The following is a 13,815-nucleotide window of genomic DNA, read 5'->3' as shown; positions in this document are numbered from 1 at the left end:
AGATACAACCAACCGAATGGACAATATACACCCAACACAACAAACAAAATATCCCAACTTAATAAACAACATACACCTAACTTGATCAACACAATACACCGAAATGCTTCCACAAAATACACCCAAATCATGATAACAAGATTTTATTAAATAAAGCTTCTTACGTTTCAGAGGACACATAGCGACCTTCTGTCGATCGCAGGTCAGCTTGGTTCTCCCTGCGAAACAAGAAACAATTATTAGCATACAAAAGACACCAAAATCTGAAATAGTCAGCCCAGCAAGACATACCCCTCTGCAGCAGATTTATCAACGTTTTGCCTTAGCCATTCATCTAGTTCGTCACTTGATATTTCATATCTCTCACTACATTCATAAAAGAAGATGTTAACAAAAATAATTACGATGATAGACGATAATATAGCTTACGAGGTACTGTACCCATCAAAGTATTGATCTTCTTCAGGAGGTGAATCCTCCACAACAACTTTTTTCTTTTTTGGTTGTGTTCTGGGTGGAAAAAAAAGAGTACCAATCAGAAATAAAAAATTAATTTTATCACAGAATATTATTCAAAGAAGTGCTTACTTTTTTGGTGTTGTTTTTGTCTTTTTCTTTTTCTTTTCCTTCTCCACCGGTGATGATTCTTCGCTCCTATAAGTTAACAATAGACACTTCAGTTAATACACGAAATCTTAATAATGAAGCCAAAAGAAAGGAGTAATAATTTTAGGACATTACTCATCACTTGATTCAGATTCAGATTCTGAATCAGAATCGGACCTCTCTTGACTCTTCTTTCTTTTTCTGGAGTCCATTATGAAAGGCAAACAATCATTATTTAGAACATACTAAAAAATACATACACCCAACGCAGCAAACGAAACAAACCCAGCTTAGTAAACTACATACACCCAACGTGATCAACAAAATACACCCAACTCGAAAAAGAAATTACACCCAAGTATGGTACTTACTTTTTCCCCTTTTTGCTGGGGTGTTTTCTTCCTGAATTCTCTGAGTCTTCTTGAGTCTCAGACTCAGAGGTAGAAGTGTCACTGTCAGTAGTTGTTTCTTTCTCCGAAGGCGATGTTGAATTCGCCTTCCTTTTTTGTTTTTTTTTTATTTCTTGTTTTTTTTCTTTTTTTTCTTTTTTTTTCATTTTTTATCTTGCTCTTGTCTCCACCATCTTCACAATCCCCTGAAACATTAGATATTTTAGCTAGCAGCATTCAGGTAAATAAAATACAACCAACATATTATGTTTACTTACCAAAATTTCCTCTCTTTCTGCAGTCATTCTTTCCACCAACTGCTCCTTAGTCCAGTTTGCAATCCAGGGCTTTGGTGGTCTTTCAGCCCTCTTCTTGCCTTTGTTTTTTGAAAGATGAAAGTAAATTATCATCAGGGCGAAGAGGCAGCCATCAATTGCCTTCTTCTTTTTCTCCTTGTAGTCTGTGATGCCCTTGACCATGAAGGTCAAAACATGCCCCCCCAGTTTCTCTCCGATATGCTGTCCATCTTAAAAATTGGGGCCAAGTGCACAGGCGATATTTTGTTTATCGTCGTTGGCAAAAGGAATGCCATCTGTATATAGAGGATGAATATCCTCTTGAACATCAGGCGTTCCTCTTCGTTGCCAACGCCGATTTCCATCATCTCATCGGTAAGACTTTTGAGGGTCTTACCCTGGAATCTTCTAAAAATTATTTTGTCATCATCAGAAAGTTTCTTATACTCAACTTTCTCAGGAAATAGATCTCCTACAAAAAGGAAAACAACAAAGTATCCAAGTCGGTTCAAATACACCCAAGCATCAACTTAAATACACCCAAGCATCAACTTAATATACACCTATAATTTTAAGCTAGTTACCTGTTGCATTGATGCCAAGCGCATCACCTATTGTTTTTGGTGTTATTTGAAAAGAACCATATCCTGTTTTCAGTCTGTTCTCCCCAAGTTTGAAGTTGTTTGCCAGCTCCCTTAACAGTTGGTGATCGACCTTCAGTGGTGGGATGTGCATCAACCCACCGAATCCGAGATCCCTCACAATCGCCTTCTTCTCCTCACTCATGTTTCTGAACTTATCACTTAGGAGATGTGTGGCACACTTAAGGTCTTTTGTTTGGTTTCTTGCTGCCATTTTCTCTGAAACGAAAAATACACCCAAAGATATCAGTAAGATACACCCATATATATGAGTCAGATACACCCATTAATAACAGTAAGATACACGCATATATGAGTCAGATACACCCATTGATAACAGTAAGATACACCCATATGTAAGAATTAGATACACCCATTGATAACAGTGAGATACTCCCATAGATATGATTCAGATATAGTATCCATATAACAGTAAGATACACCCATATGTAAGAATCAGATACACCCATTGATAACAGTGATATACTCCCATAGATATGATTCAGATATAGTATCCATATATATCAGTCAGATATCACTCAAACATGCTTCAATATCAAGCCACATTACAAGGTCAAGCAGTATACACCCCCCAATCTACGGAATAAACCCCCAAAAATCAGTTACCAGAAGATCTAGAACAACAAGAATAACAGGATAACTTAGAACAACAACGTAGAAGAACAGTGTAACAAAGAAGCAAGAATAACAGTAAACCCTAGAACAACGACGTAGAAGGAAAGTAAAACGTAGTTTGTAATATGGAAAATATACAGAAATCTTAATGAACTTACGTTGAGTATTGTTGCTTTGTTTTCTCTTCAGATTCTTGATGGAGAGTTTGATGGTGTTTTGACGGAGGTTTCGAACAATGACTTGTATATTTTGAACTTTGATTTTCGCTCGAAAATGGAAGGGTTTCCTTGTTTTCGAAGCGCTTTGAGAAGTGGAAGAAGTGGAAGAGTCTGCCATACGTAACCGTTTGAGTGTTGAGTGCGTGAAGCTGACGCTCCATGTAATCTCTCTTCATGCGCGTGACTTGTATTTGGGCTGGGCCAACTTGTAAGCTTGTAAGCTTGTATGTGTAGCAGGCCCGTTATTTTTATTATTATTGTTATTCCATAGCTGTAAGAGGAAAGATTTTAGAGAGTGGCTATTTAGAGAGAATGATGAATAACAGAAAGGAAAAAAGGAAGAGGAAGAGGAATGTGAAAGACAGAAATAAATAAGGAATTTTACAACTCATTAATGTTTTTTTGACGTTTAACGTTAATAGAGATTTAATTAAAAAAAATTAACGTATAAGAATCCAATTGAAAAGAAAAAAAAGTATAAGAACTTAATTGAAAATTTAATAAAACTATAGGGACTTGTAAAATAATTAAATCTTTAAAATTTTATAAAGATAAATTTGATTAAAAAAATTCTTTCAAATACCAATTTAAAATCATGTAATCTTTTAGGGAGTAAACAGATACTTTCTTTTTAAATAAATAAAAATAATATTTAATTTTTTAATCAATTTTTCAATTTTTTACCCTTTTAAATATTTTGTAACTATATCATAGGCAGATAGCGCAGGCGTTGATTGAGAAATAAGGTAAAAAAAAAATTAGAGTAAAGTATCGTTTTTGTCCCAATATTTGGGGTAAGTCTTATTTGTGTCCCTAACGTTTAAATCGTTCTATTTGTATCCTTAACGTTTATAAAAGTGATTCAATGTTATCCTACTATCAATTATACTAACAAATCAGATTATATTTTTCAATTATTCTCACTTGGATGTATTCATTCTCAATTAGGTCTCACTTGGATGTGTTCGATTTTAATATTATACCCACTATTTGTGTTTAGATTCAATTATGTCCCTAGAAAAGTGAATTATGTAAATGTTGTAGGAATTAGTTTCAACATTTGATGAGCTATTTTTCGGAGCAGATCATCGATTCTATTCGAGACATTTGTATTCTAACTTCAGGAAGAGATTTTTAAAACTCAAACTGAAACACTTATGATGTGTAATTGACGACAGGATAACATTGAATCACTTTTATAAACGTTAGGAATACAAATAGAACGATTTAAACATTAGGAACACAAATAAAATTTACCCCAAACGTTAGGGACAAAAACGATACTTTACTCAAAAAACTATAATGCAGCCAACGTAATAGATCAATAACGCAGGTGTAATGTATTTAATGTCAGTGTAGTTGAAATACGTATATTATTCTAATAATTTAACTATAATAATGCGTACTGATATGATTAATTCAATATTTAATTTAAAAAAAATTAACGATTTAAAATTTTCAAATTAAAAATTTACAATTTAAAATTTTAAAATTATTTAAGATATGTGGATATAATATTTTGGATAATGTTACGTTAGTTTATTTTTATTTTTTTATTTCATCCGATTTTATTTAAATAATTTTAAATTTAAATATTACAAATTTTTAATTTAAAATTTAAATAAATATAATTTAAATTAATAATTAAATTTAATCTAATAAAAATAGATGTATTCATATGGTTAATTATGAGGACTACGTAATTAATTTCTTATTTATAAATACAAATATTGAATGATAACTAAAAGAATATTATATTTAATAAAAATAGAGTTAAACCCCAAAATGGTCCTGAGATTGGCGTCGTGCACTAAAATCGTTTCTGAGATTTCAATTGCACTAATTACGTCTCTGAGATTGAAAAAAGTGCACCATATTAGTCCCTGACCCATTTTCCCTTAACGACGTGATGACATGGCTAAATGACGTGGACGGTAAGTGACACGTGTCACTCTATTATTTGGCCACGTGTAATGATACGATGATGTGGTGATCAGTGACACGTGGCATGCTGACATGGATGGTTGTGCCACGTGTCACAATGTTATTTGGCCACGTGTCTGTTTGTGCCACGTGTCGCAACAGTATTTGTCCGTGTGTCATCCATTATGTCATTATTGTGGATGCACCAAATTAGTCCTTTACTTTGCATTAAGTGACTCATTTTAGTCCCTGAAATTGAATGTCGTGCACTAAACTAGTCCCTTCACCAATTTTTTCTCATTTTTTTTAAATTTAAAATTTTCAATATCTTAGATACACTAATTTTAATTCTATTTTTTCACATATCGTTTAAATATAGGTGCTTTCATAAAAATTTTTAAGATTTTAGTTTTAATTATATAATTTTTTTAATAATTTAACATTGGTAAATTTTGTAATATATAAGTATATTATAATAAAAAATAATTATATGATTGATTAGACACATTTTTTCATAAAAAAATATGTGCTTTTAACAAGAAATCAATAATTAAAATATACATTTTTTTATTCTTATGAAATACACGTTTTCGTTATGTGTAAATGAGCTAGATTGAATGTACTTCAAGCACTCTCACTATCATCTCCAACCTTTGGAGTTTAGATGAAAGAGGTTGAAAATGGTAATGAGGGAAGCTTGAAATACCTTCATGTCAACTCTAAGACGGCGGTTAGGGGTATCCGCAAGAGAAAAAAATATTTTATAAAAGCATTGAAAGAGGTCAGAGATAGTAGTGAAGGTGCTTGAAATGCCTTCACATCAACTCCAAGTCGGCGGTTAAGATATTTGCAAGGGAAAAACTATTTTATAAAAGCACTTTTATTTGAATAACATGTGAAAAAATAGAATTGAAATTAATACATTCAAAAATATTGAGAATTTTGAATTTATAGAAAAAAATGAGAAAAAATTGAAGGGACTAGTTTGGTGGACGACATCATAGTTAGCAGAACCTGACCGGACCGGCCGGTTCGACCGGAAAACCGGTGAACCAGACCTAATACTGGTCCGATTTGATATTTGAACCGTACAAGGTATAGAACTGGTACGAACCGGTCAAACCCGGAGTGAACCGGTGAGAATCGGTCAAACTCGGTAAGACCGGTCTGACCGAACCGTTTGAAAGGCAAATTATCCAAAATGTGTGATATGGGGTTCGAACCCCTATCTGCTGGAAGATCAAAACCTCTCCTTGCCGCTGAGCTGTGTTGATTTTCATTAATATATATGCAAATTATAATATATATAGATATCTTTCATCAAATAGTTTACTTTTATTTATTTTATTTTAATTTTAGTTATAAACTCACTTATTTTTTCTTTTCATAATTATATAATATATTAATATTATTTTTAATGAATACATATATTCAATTAATTTTAATTTTAAAGTCACTCATTTTTAAATCAATTATATTTTATTTAACTATAAATTTTATTAATATATATATATATATATATATATTAAAAAGATAAAAAAAATTATTAACCATAATTTATTTTTTCTTTTTATGATTATATGATATCTATTAATATTATTTTTTCAATAAATAATTGTAGCATATAATAATAGGTAAAGACTCACATGTAGTTATCTTCATATGAAATTAATAATTGAAAATCGTTAGATGATATTTAGTTAAACTTGTCAAATCATCTAACTGTTTTTAAATATCAACTTCACATGAAAATTAACTGTATGTAAGTTTTTATTTATAATAATATAATAATACAATAAATATAAATTAATTAATAAAGTATTAAAATTTGAAATTAATTATTATTTTTATAAAAAAAATAAAAGTACTTATAATAAAGAAAAAATAATTAAATTTTACATAATTACTTAATTATACCGGGTTAACCGGTTCGACCAGTGACCCACCGGTTGAACCAGTAACCCAGTGACCCAGTGACCTTACCGGTTCGATCACCAGTTCGGTTCTAACAACTATGCACGACATTCAATTTCAGGGACTAAAATGAGTCACTTAATACAAAGTGAGGGACTAATTTGGTGCATCTACAATGATGACATAATGGATGACACGTGGACGAATACTGTTCCGACACGTGGCACAAACGAACACGTGGCTAAATAACATTGTGACATGTGGCACAACGATCCATGTCAGCATGCCACATATCACTGGTCACTACATCATATCATTACACATGGCCAAATTATAGAGTGACAAATGTCACTTATCTTCCACGTCATCTAGCCATATCATCATGTCGTTAAGGGAAAATGAGTCAGGGATTAATATGGTGCATTTTTCTCAATCTCAAAGACGTAATTGATGCAATTAAAATCTCAGAGACGATTTTAGTACACGACGCCAATCAGAACTATTTTAGAGTTTAACTCAATAAAAATACTATATCGTAGGCAAAACTTGCACTATAGTTTAAGATCTGTTTCGCTGTTATAACACTGGCAGTTAATGCGCTATAGTGCTCTTCTTCAATTACGCCATCTTTGATGCGTAATAGTATGTGACTTAAAAAAAATTAATATCTAAAACGGCCAACATTTGAATTTTAACTAAAAACATAAATATAAGTTTTTTATTGAAAAAAAAAAACCCCACGAAAATGACCATTTATTCTTTATTTAATTATCTGTCATGTTATCATTTAATACAAAATTAATTTTTTTATCTCAATTTTATCTACATTAATTACATTGATTCTCTGGATTAATGTTTACTTTATAATTGAACTTTTGAATAAATTAATTATAAATTTGACTAGTTATTAGTGATAACTCTTGATCGATTAATGTTTACTTTATAATTTAAATTTTGTATAAATTAATTACAAATTTGACTAGTTATTAGCGATAACTCTTGATTATATGTATCCATAAAGAGAAACTCTTAATTATAAATTTGATTAATTAAATTATATTTTTGTATTTATAAATATTATATATCTCGTAATCGATATTAATTTATCTCGAACATATTATAATTGAGATAGGTGTATTTTTTTAAATTATACATTTCTCGTTTACAAACAAAATAAAGCTAAATAAAATTGTGTATTATCTCTTTTACAGTATAAAAAAAATATAAATTGATAATATGCTATAAAATATCTCTAAAATTAGCCTAATCATTTTGTGTGCATTAAATGCGCCATCTTTTATGAACCATTAGATTTTATTAAATGAAAATCAAAGAATGTTATAAAAGGGGAGTAATAATAAACTTTATAAATATAGAATATATTAGTATATACATACATAAATATATTTTAATACAAAATATTTTAAAAATAACAAATATAATCTTTTACTTTAAAATAAATATAAAACATATAAATATGTAAAAAATATTTTTTATTTATTAAGATTAATTATTATACAATACTATTTTTAATTACATAATATAAAAAATTAAATTATTTTATATTACTTGAAAATATTTGTGTACATATTTATATATTTTATATTTATTTTAAAGTAAAAGATTATACTTGTCATTTTTAAAATATTTTGTATTAAAATGTATTTATGTATGTATATACTAATATATTCTATATTTATAAAGTCTATCAATACTCTTCTTTTATAATATCCTTTAATTTTCATTTAATAAAATCTAATAGTTCATAAAAGGTGGCGCATCTAATGCGCACAAAATAGTTGGGCTGATTTTAGACATACCCAAATATCTATATCCGTAAATAAAATATTTAAATTATTTATTTAAAAAATCCTATAATTAAATTTTTGTATAAATTAATTACAAATTTGACTAGTTATTAATAATAACCCTTGATTATATATATATATATCCATAAAGAGAAACTCTTAATTATAAATTTGACTAATTAAATTATATTTTTATATTTATAAATATACATATCTCCTAATCGATATATTTTTTATTATTTATTTTTAATTTAATTATCTATATTATATTATAATTTAATACAAAATTGCTTTTTTATCTTGATTTTATCTACATTTATTACGAATTTGACTATTCTCGTTAATGTATATCTTATAATTTAACTTATCAGTATATTATTACAATTTTGACTAGTTATTATTAGGGTTTACTCTTGATTATCTTTTCTATATATATATATATATATATATATATATATATATATATAATGCTGGTCTATCTTCCGGTGTATGTAATAAACTAGCATTCTCCTAATCATTGTCACATATTTCTTCATCTAATTTTAGTTCATCCACTAAAAAATGGCTTTAAAATATGCAATAATCATTAGTGGACTCTTAGCTATGGCTGTTATGGTTCCATCAAAGGTAGCAGCCAGAGACTTTCCACAAACTTTCTCTAACTATAACGCAGGTGATCAATTTACGCATTGCTTTATGCTATTTTCATAAATTTTTGGATAATCAATACTGTATACAATAAAAATATTGAAAAAATTGGCGTCTATTTTTTTTAAATACTCTTTATTATATATAACAGGTGTAATAATCTGTACCATGTACGTGATAAAATTGAAATTATAATTTTAAATTATTCTATTAAAATTAATTTGAATTGTAATAATTTAATTAATAAATAAATAATATGATGTGCATTGTTCATGTTTTTTTAAATATAGTATTAAATGTATTAATTCGAATGTAGCTATTAAGTGTATAAAAATTATATTTGAATTATGAATTCTCTAAATGAAATTATCCCGTTTAAAATATTTAAATTATAATTTCAATCATAAATTACAATTATGATTTAAAAAATTTTTGATATAATATTATATTTTTTTCTTTATTTTACTATTAATATATTGATATTGCAAGTCTAAATTACAGTATTTTACTTAATCTTGACTGAAAAAGAAAATAGTTACATGTTTCTATCATTTAATTTATTTAATACACAATGTGCTAACACTAACGATATTTTTTAAAAAAATATATTGATAAAAATAGGTATAATATAATTACAAATATAACATAAATAAATAAAATATATAAATAAATGCGAAACCAATATGTTTACCAATGTCTTTGTTAAATTTTATAAATTAGAGAATAAATTATGTATTCGTTTGCTTGGTGATCACATAGATGATCAAGTAATTGGATTGTAAATTGATCTCATAGTGTACATCTTATTTTTTCTCATTTTTGAATGAAAGCGAGAATTAAGGAAGTAGTAATATATAAAGAAAAAAAATTTTGCACCACAACACATAATTATAACCTATAGAAATATTCATATTAAAATTTTACATATTGCAAATCATGAAGATCAATCACAATGTACTGGTCACTTCTCTCTATTTTTGACCATGATATGAGTTTTTCTTTTCAAGTCAATAATCTAATAACATCCAATTGAACAAAAAAATTGAATTAAAAGTACCAAATTAAGGACAAATGAATGAATAATATAAAAAATTATAACTTCGAACGTGTATAAAATAAAAATAATTTACTGATTTATTTTATATTAAACGATAAAACAAACAATAGTATATTAATAAAAGGATATACCTTTAAAAAAAGTCACAATACAATTTCAAATATTTTCATAAATAAACTGTTAAAATTTTTGTTATCGATAAAATGATGCTATTATACAATTTTTTGGCAAAACTTAAAATCAAATGGAAAATAATTTTGTGTGGGTTAATATAAATTAATTACATACCAAATAAGTAGAATGATTCATTTGTTTGTTTCAATATATCAACATGAGCAAGAAAATTAAAATGATTATCCAGAATTTTACGATCATCGATCAAATGTACCATACCTGACTCTATCTTAAAAGATATTTTGCACGTGTGTATAGTCAGAAGATATATTCCGCTTGATTTTTCGATCTCAAAATTTGAGAAGACATAGACTTTCATTTCTACCAATTCATTCTCAAATATTTTTGTCAAATAATTCTTGATTGAACAATGAATTTTATCGTATTGCAAAATAAATTAAATATAAAAGCTATTAGCATTTACAAAGCTATTAGAAAGAATTGTCTTTGACTTGATTGAACAATGAATTTTATCGTATTGCAAAATAAATTAAATATAAAAGCTATTAACATTTACAAAGCTATTAAAAAGAATTGTCTTTGACTTGTGAAATTGTGTATTTATAAAATTAACTTAAAATATGAACTATAAATATTGGCGTCTATTTTTTTTAAATACTCTTTATTATATATAATTTTACAAAATTATTATTTTCATGATTTGAACCTAAAATCATTTAGTTAAAGTATAAATCAGTTATCATCTTATTTATTTCAATCTTTATATTATTTTTACACATATTTAATAGACATGTTATTAGTGACTATCAGTATACTACTTTATATAATTGCTCTAAAATATTTATGTTGAATTAAAAAAATCACCTTCATAATTAATTAGTAGTAGCGATATTACAGAGGGTGTGATTGAGAAGGATTTATCAGTTGGAGGCCACACCACTCATGCGCCAAGTGAAGGTATGCCTGCTTCCATGCTTCTCTAGACGGCACTTTTTCTCCTTTTTTATTTCTATCCCCCATGATTCCATGCAAAATTATGATTTTAACAGAAGATTAATTTGAGTGACAATAACTATTTTGATATATTGAATTCGAGTTTCAGAAAAAAAGAAAGAATATTTTATTCAACTATTTCAATTTTTTAAATAAAAATTAACTATTATATATTTGTATATAAATATATATATTATTTAATTTATTTTTAATATGTGTTTTGTAGTTTAATATATATTTTATTTGAGTCGTTAATTTATTATCTAATTTTTTTGCATTCATTTGACATGGTTTTTAATAAAACATAAGTTGAATTGACCTGAATTAATTGATTCTTGATAACAGTATTTAGATATCGATAATTTAATTTAAAATCCTAATTATTTGTTAAATTAATACTGTTGTGAATAACTTTCCAAAAACTATTGTATAGTTGCAGTGTATAAAGAAGAAAAATCAGAATCAAATGTTGGATTAGATGGATTGAAAGGACCCTATATGCCGGGTTTGGGAGGAAGTATTAAAAAAACTTGTTTTGTTTGTTGCATCTCGTTGGAAGAGTGTACAATATGCTGTAACTAAAGAAAATAAGAAATTGGGCCTTTGGCCCCTTTGTTCACCCAAAAAAAAAAAAAAAATAAGAAATATACGAGAAGGTGGAATGAAATCTAATCCACATATTTGTCTCAAGGTGGAATAAAAAAAATTATCTTTACAAATCACTTTTTAATTTGTGTATCTTAGAATTTCACATGTCCATAAATTGGATTATCAAATTTTATAAATTTTATTACACTCAAATCTAATAACATATATATATATATATATATATATATATATATATATATATATATATATATATATATATATATATATATGTAGTTAGGCACAATTAAAAAAATAAATTCTATATTAGAGAGTGTAACACCCTACCACATAGAGTCTTATGCTTAAGTCGTAAAGTAGAGGTGGCGAGGTATTACGACCTCTAAAAGAAAAGACTTAAATAAATATAGTTGAAAATAATTTTTAAACGAGAAAACTTGAAGAATAAGCTAATCAAAAGCGAAAATAGAAAATCGTATCACACTCGTACGTATAAGCGTAAACAGAATGGACAAGATCAAAGAAAGCTAAAAAACGTAATGTATCAGAGTTCCAAAACACAGATATCAAGCTCCAGACTCGATCTGCGAAGCTAAAGCCGGTCAGAGTATATAACTATATATATATACAACCCAAAATAAAACTCAAACTACAAAATAAACACTTGTATGTCCAAGTCAACCTCTAGGAGGGACAAAACACAAAATATACATGCGGAGATTCTGTAAACATATATACATAGCCTAAAACAAAATATGACAGTCCAAAAGATAGTTCTTCGCTTGTAAGGAGGGTCTCCAGATGCTCAAGGAGGTGCCTCTCGACCTGCATCTGAAAAATAACAGAATATATATGGAATGAGAACCGAAGGTTCTCAACATGGTAAAGGTGCCCGCATAGTTAATATAAAAGGCCTCGGAAAAGTCAGAGGCATTCTTAGAATTTCGACACTCAGATTTCAGCCTAAAGACCCAACTAAACCAGAAATTAGGTAAATTATATAAGGTATTCAAGTTCTAAAACTAACTTTAACTTAACACTTCACTCTCTATCTCCTTCAACCCTCCGAATCACTGGTGGAACAACCCTCGTCACTCTTCTACCAGACAAGAGATCTCTTAGATGCACAGACAAACAATACAGACAAGAAAAACACAAATAGAATACAGTTATAGCAAATAAAACATATAGCAACTAGACATAGTAATTTAAATAGGCAAACCCAAGTAATACAAACTTAAACAAAGCAAACAAATGCATATGATGTATGCCTGCCCTATGGCTGATGAGTCTCATCTGTCGGTTATATAGCCAAATCCGACATGTCATGGTAGTTAATCCTGGACAGAACACCAAACACGGAGCAAGTGGGACAACGCTGCAACCCTTACATCTTACCCGCGTACCCGGAGTAGAGGACACGGTCACCCTTGCCTCTTACCCAGGTGGTGTCACAGTTCTCAACTCGGAGCAAGCGGCGACAGAACTCAACCCTTATATCTTATCCGAAGTCTCGAACTCTCCCGGAACAAGTGGATAACACCATTGCATCTTACCCGACTTATCGACTCTTACCCGGAGCAAGTGGATAATACCACTGCATCTTACCCGGAGTCACATTCAGAAATTCATTCTCATTATCATTACAATTCATTCATATTCATTTAATTTCATAATCAACCTCAGTTCTCATCATTCTTCTTCCTCATAATCAATCTCATCATCAAACACACCTCATCTCAGCCACATTTTATTACTATTATCATTATCTTCATCATTTGCTTCTTATTCAACAATTCATACTCAAAAAACAATTCATTCTTTTCTAATTAAAACAAACTCAAAACGTAAGCCTTTTCTTAATAACTCAAAATCAAATTATAAAATCTTTAAACCCAAATCTTTCTAAATAACCACTTCAAACAAAACTTTCAATTTCCATAAA

At 28.4% G+C, this 13,815-nt stretch overlaps 2 long non-coding RNA genes across 2 annotated transcripts; one reads left to right on the top strand and one right to left on the bottom strand.

The window, feature by feature from the left end:
- Positions 1-290: 290 nt before the first annotated feature.
- On the bottom strand, positions 291-778 carry LOC140182465 (uncharacterized). The gene is made up of 4 exons (XR_011878061.1): positions 742-778; positions 589-654; positions 442-510; positions 291-366 (listed from the first exon to the last, which is right to left on the bottom strand). It is a non-coding gene; the product is annotated as an uncharacterized lncRNA (long non-coding RNA).
- An 8,151-nt stretch (positions 779-8,929) lies between these two features.
- LOC112779275 (uncharacterized) lies at positions 8,930-11,954 on the top strand. Its single transcript, XR_011877956.1, has 3 exons — positions 8,930-9,104; positions 11,169-11,228; positions 11,698-11,954. It is a non-coding gene; the product is annotated as an uncharacterized lncRNA (long non-coding RNA).
- Positions 11,955-13,815: the final 1,861 nt, after the last annotated feature.

The sequence above is a fragment of the Arachis hypogaea genome, chromosome 19 (assembly GCF_003086295.3).
Source record: "Arachis hypogaea cultivar Tifrunner chromosome 19, arahy.Tifrunner.gnm2.J5K5, whole genome shotgun sequence".
NCBI classification, from domain to species: domain Eukaryota; kingdom Viridiplantae; phylum Streptophyta; class Magnoliopsida; order Fabales; family Fabaceae; genus Arachis; species Arachis hypogaea.
This window is presented reverse-complemented; position numbering and strand designations above follow the sequence as displayed.